Source organism: Gavialis gangeticus, unplaced genomic scaffold (genome assembly GCF_001723915.1).
Source record: "Gavialis gangeticus isolate Ggan-Ray unplaced genomic scaffold, GavGan_comp1, whole genome shotgun sequence".
NCBI classification, from domain to species: domain Eukaryota; kingdom Metazoa; phylum Chordata; order Crocodylia; family Gavialidae; genus Gavialis; species Gavialis gangeticus.
The window spans coordinates 208,366,476-208,372,350 of NW_017728992.1; the positions used below are offsets into that span (position 1 = coordinate 208,366,476).

Here is a 5,875-nt window from a genome sequence, read left to right on the forward strand (position 1 = left end):
GAATACGTCCAGCCCCTCCAGAAGCTCCCTTACTAAGTCCTCGCTAACCCTTGGCCCAGGTGTGCCTCCCCCGGGGCCCGAAGGGGGCCCGGCTGGGAGGTTGCTGTCCTGGTCCCTACTTAGGAAGATACCAGTATCTGGTATCATGGGGGCTTCTCCCATTCATTCCCCACCCCCTTACCTGAGTACTCAGAGATGTTCCTCCATCTCACAACTGAGGGCTGGGGGTGCTCACAGTGCCACAGTGGTTTTTTTTCTTCAGAAACCCACCGTGAAGCTGCTGGCCCAACGTCTCCTGGGTCCGTGCTACACACACGCAAGCCAAGGCATGCACACGGCGTGCAACGTGTTCTCCGACTGCTGAGCAAACACATCTTTGTTTCTTCTGGTCGTGCAAGCTGCAGAGTTTTCCCCTCTTGAAACCTTTTCTCAGCTTGAAGGAAGCATTCGTAGGTGTTTGGAGGCTTCCTACACATCCACTCAAGAAGCTGGACATGGAAACGGTGGTGTCCCTGCCCCACACAGCAGCATCCCAGACCTGCACACATACACACACGCTTCTCCTAATGTGATCCCATCCTTCCCCATGGAAACTCAAAGCCTGGCACTGCCGGGAGCGTGCATCTCCATGCCCACCCACCCTAGCCCAGCCCCGGGGACGTGGCAGGACTCGTCCGCAGCAAGGCGCGGGGTCAGCTCAGCCCCCTTCCGCAGCTCAGTGGGTTTCTCCCATCGTCTTTGGATCGGGACCTTCCCTGCGAGGGAGCACACTTCCCTTGGATCAGAGGCTTTTGCAATACTCACAGAATCACAGGGCAGCGGGGCCGGAAGGGACCTGCAGACACCACATCCAGTCCAACCCGTTTGAGGCAGGATCAGCCCTGTGCAAACCAGCAAACTGGCAAAACGACACAGTACATCCTGACACACCACAGGCCTCACCCCTGACCCTGCCGCAGGGGAAGTAGGGGGACCATGGGGGCCAACGTCCTGCTTCTGTAACAGGTGGTTGATATATGCCCAAGAGATATATCTGCTACACACCGAGAAGCTATCCCCAGTCCCCTGCAGGTGCGACTGCCAGGCAGCGAGCCCACGGGTGGGCACTGTCCCTCTTTGGGGGTGCGGATCACTTAGGGATGTCCCCTTCTTCTAGCCTCTTCCACCCCAGGGCTCTCCAGCCCTGCAGGGGATGGACATTTTCCTGAGGCTACAGCTGGGGAAACTGAGGCACGCACAAGCGATGCCAGCTCTTCCAGGCCACTCCATGAGCTGGCAGCAGGATCTGGGAATAAGAGCCAGGCAACAGGTCACCTGCTGGGAGGGAGCAGAGAGACGCAGCCCCCAAAAACACCATGGACCCCCCCCAAACCAACATGGGCACAAGCTCCAGCTCAGTCCAGGCCCCGCGGCCTGCTGGGCAGTTTGGTTTGACAAGCAGCGCTGGGTTCACGCTCATCTCCCAACTACTGTGACGTGGACCAGCTGATCCCCAAAAAACTCCAGGCATTTTGCTGGCTGCAGATAGAGCCGGCGCAGAGCCAGGGGACACGGCCACTGGGATGCCTACTCCGAGGGAGGGCCCCCAGCCCTCTCCCAGGGCAGGGCGTGCACTGGGCTGGAGCAGGGCACTTTTCCTCTGCCCCGGGATTACCTGGGAAGCTGGAGTCCCAAAGCAAGTAGCAGTCCAGGGCTTTGCAGCTGCCAGCCCAGCCTGGGGCAGGATCATCTGGCGCCATCTCTCCAGGCTTGCATGCTGCGTCCGTGACTGGGGGATGCAAGCACCTTGCAAGTTAATTAACTGGGAAGGGAATAATGAGTTCCTCCACCTGCTAGAAGAGAAAGAGGGGAGGGACGGGGGTGCCAGGTGCGCGCGTGCTTGCCTAGCAGCTCCCTGGCTTCTCCACACCATGTCACATCCATCATGTCTTGGAGTCCGTCATGCTCCAAACACAAGCTTCCCCTCCTTGTGATGAGGCTGGCCCAACTCCCCCATGTCTCTCCTCACCGCGAGGCAGCTTGTCTTTGCTGCTTCAGACCCGCAAACACCACTGTGCACCTCCCTGTACCCGCAAACATCCTCCTCACCTCCTTGAAACAGCTGGGACAGCCACAGCCACTCCCAGCCCTGCCCTGCCGGCTCGTAGCCCTCATGAGGAGACAGGGGTCTCGTCTCTCCCTATCCATAAAAAAATAAAACCACTGAAGCTTCGCAGCCCCTTGCTCAGCTGAACCTGCTTTAGTGCAGCAAGGAAGGAGCTGGGGGCACTCCCAGAGGCTGCGTTATAGGAACGCGGGACAGTGTCTAGTCCCCTGCATTTGCAGCCAGGCATCATGCAAGCATTGCCAGGTCAGCTCTAGGGGGTCACGGCCATCTGGTGTGGCCTCATCTGTGCACGCCTGCTCGTGCCACTCCTCGTCCATCATCAGCCATTCAACCTGCATCAACGGGGCCAGGAGGTCGCAGCCAGGAGTGGCAATTCCTCGATTCGAGGGTGACCTCTGCCACAGCTCAGGGATGGGTCTTGAGGTGACTGTAGAGTCCAACCCTCGCACCACAGCTGCATTTGCAGAAGTTGCAGGTCTTTCTGCAGGGCAGAGCAGGCTGAGATTGCTCTCCTTCTCCACCCTCTGCTTCGAGGGCAAGACGCTTTACCTTGAAATGGGCTGCCGCTTGGTTGAGGTTGAAGCGCTATTGGAGCCCATTGGCAGTCAGCTCCTCTTAGCTTTGATGGCAGCCTCTGTCTTCTTGAGGTCTGCCCACACTGCGTCCCTCTGGCCACTGTGAGATCAAGCCGGGAGCAAAGCAATTGTTCGGGGGGTTGAGAGCGAGGCCTCCACACACCATGACCAGCCCAGCAAAGTTGGTGCTTGAGGGTCACCGACTTACTGCTACTAACATTAGCTTCAGCAAGGTTTTATGCAGCGATTGTCCCATTTGATGTAGAGGGTTTTCCGGAGGCATCGTTGGCAATATCACTGCAGGCTCGAGATGAGCAGAGGAGACGGGGCCTGGAGCACGTAGAGCCAGGAGCAGGTGGGACCTGACGTGGCAGGGACTGCAGTGGGCAGATGGATACAGGGGTCTCCCTCCTGGACCTTTCTCCCAGGATGTGCATGGACTAGAGGCAGCAGTGATGCCATAAGGGGCGTCTTTCCTGCTCCACCGAGCTGGGGACCCCATGGGAAGGAGTGACTTGGCACTGAGCAAGGAGGAGCTTTCAGCAGGTGTCCCACAGGGGTCCTGGCTACCGGTCATCATTAACACCCTTGTTAACATCCTCATTAACACCACCACACCCTGCCTAACTTCTCACTGGGCCCTTGACTGTTTACCTATGTCGCCTTCCCCGCTGCCCGAGCCAGCTTCAAGCGCAGACCTTCTGCTCCCTGTGATGCTCAGCACAGGGGAGACTCAGGAGGTCACGTCTAGTCCAACCCCTGCTCCAAGCAGGACCAGCCCCAACTACAGCATCCCATCTCACCTAAAGCTGACTGCATTGCAGCCTCAAGCTCTCCAGAGAGCTTCCTGCCACTCCCTTGCTGCGGTTCAGCTCCTGCCAGCTGCTCTTCATCCAGGAGTTGGTCTCATCCCCGGTCTGGGTCGTCTTGGGGGTAGAGGTGCGGTCGCCTGGGACAAGAGATGGATAGAGCCATATTTCATGCACATCTTGCCAGCTCCCGGGTCCACACCATGCGACCAATTCAGCTAGCAGATGCATGCGGCAGAGCAGGATCAGAGGGAGGGTTGATCAGTGCAGGATGCTAAGAGAAGGGTGCAGGGGTGGAGGCGGTGTCTTCCCATCGCTGATCCAGGAAGACTCAACCTGCCTTACTGCACGGCCGCCTTTGCCACCTCTCTCTATCAGGATCAGCCGTGTTAGCTGCTGTAGACGGGCCTGGGAGGATGAGGATGGACATCTGCCCTCCACTGACAGCAGATCATTCACCAGCGCCAATAAATCTCATGTTACCCTTGCCAAATACACCTCCAAGGGGCAGGTACCCACAAGAGCAGGGACCTGCACCCCTTCCTCCTCATCACAGCAGAGAGCTCTTTCCTCCTGCAAGGACGTGCCAGCCGTACTGGCCCTTGGTGAAAGTCTATGCACGTGCTGTTTGGACGCAGCATCCACCTTGGTTCTTACAGCCCAGGGCTGGGGCTGGGATCTGCACCAGCTTCTGCCACAAAATAGAGGAGTTGCTTGCTCGCTAATTTAATCCATTTGTGGCTCAGTACTGGGAAGCCGTGGCAATCAGCAGTGTAGAGATACCTTGAAGGAAGAGCTGGCTGCACAGAGACAAAAGCCTTGAATTCCCATGTGGCCCCTGCCCTCTTTGTACACCCTGTCCTCCTGTGGTCGCCAGCACAACGATGAGCAATTTGGAAGATAGAGTGGCACATTTGTACAGCACCTGACACACAGAGGCCTCTAAAACACACACCTGGCTCACGAGAGGTCTGTGAATGACCCCAAACCTCCCTTTCCTCGTCCACACAGTGACGGCAGGCTCACAAGGCCCATGGGAGGCTTCAGTCATTACCATCCATGAAGTGCTTTGGGATCTGTGGAGGCTGAGATTTATGGAAAAATGACGGCTACAACCTCCATCCGTACCGCAAAATCTGGATCTCCCTAGGCCTCACGAGCGGGGCAGCGTCCACTCAGAGCAAGACCCGGATCTGGAAATGCGAGAAGAAACATCCATTGCCAGGCACTGGGACACCCAGGAGAAGGACAGTCTTGTTCTCTTAGTCTTGTTCAGAAATTAATCACCTCCAAGCACTTATTTAATGACAGCCAGCAATAAATTACACTATTCCCTGGGAAAGCAGCGGAGGTGCCGGTGGGTGGGAGAACCGCAGCACTAAATGAGTGAGTAATTTCCTAGCTTAATTATTTCAGCATGGTTCTTAATCCCCATTACTCTGCTCCTTCAGGAGCCCGCGCTGCCTGTGAAAGCTGCCTGGATGAGCCCAGCACAGGTATCTCAGCTCACAGCGCTCCACGGCACACGGCTACGGATGTTACGGGGGGAACAGACTTGCACGCTCCAAAACAAAGAAGCTTTCAAACTTCTTTGGAAGTTGAGGGATCTTAGGACTAGGCAAGATCCCGCCCAAAAAGATAAATACAGGATCATTTTACCCTCCAAGGTGAAAAAGGACCATTAGAAAGATTGGAAACCAGGCTGGCAGAGACCATAGGAGGCTGCATGTATCCAGCCCCTGCTCAAGGCAGGATCAGCTCAGATTAAACCATGTCAGCCAAGAATTTGCTGACCTGCTTTTCAATGCTTCCAGCAACAGAGATCCCACCAACTCTCCGGTGCTTAACCAATATCCAGTGAAATCTCCCTTGTTGCAATCTGAAACCACCTTCTCTTTGGACAAAGCCTCGTGTTTAAAGCCCTGCTAACTCATGGGGGTCAAATGCATTTGCCGCTCACTGGTTAACCCTTGGTTGGATGCTGATACTTACTGCCTCCGGGTTTGTCCCCAGCCAGCGCATAGGTTTCTGCAAACTGCATCCATAAAATGGGCAGAGGGCGAGCCGCCGAACATCTCTGACACGTCGCAAAGCAGAACAAAACCCCGAGTTGGAAGCTGAAGGTGGATAAATTCAGGCTAGAATTAAAGGGCTATTCTGCAGTTGCTCAGGGATGTAGGGGGGTAGTTAGGAAGGCCAAGGCAGAGATGGGACTGGGACTAGCTTCCCAGATTAAGGACAATAAGAAGTCTTTTTTTAAATACATAGGGGGTAAAAAGAAGGTCCCAGGTAATGTGGGGCCCTTGCAGGATGTGTTGGGAAACTTGGTTGTCACACCAGATGACAAAGCTAACATGTTTAACAATTTCTTTGCCTCTGTCTTC

The 5,875-nt window shown here is 55.7% G+C and overlaps 1 long non-coding RNA gene across 1 annotated transcript in view; it reads left to right on the forward strand.

Annotated features, from left to right (window-relative positions):
* The window catches only part of LOC109305246, a 21,114-nt gene that overhangs the window by 6,310 nt on the left and 8,929 nt on the right, over positions 1-5,875 (forward strand). The window contains exon 2 of the long non-coding RNA XR_002099601.1: positions 2,574-2,575. This is a non-coding gene — a long non-coding RNA (uncharacterized LOC109305246). The remainder of the gene's footprint in view (positions 1-2,573; positions 2,576-5,875) is intronic.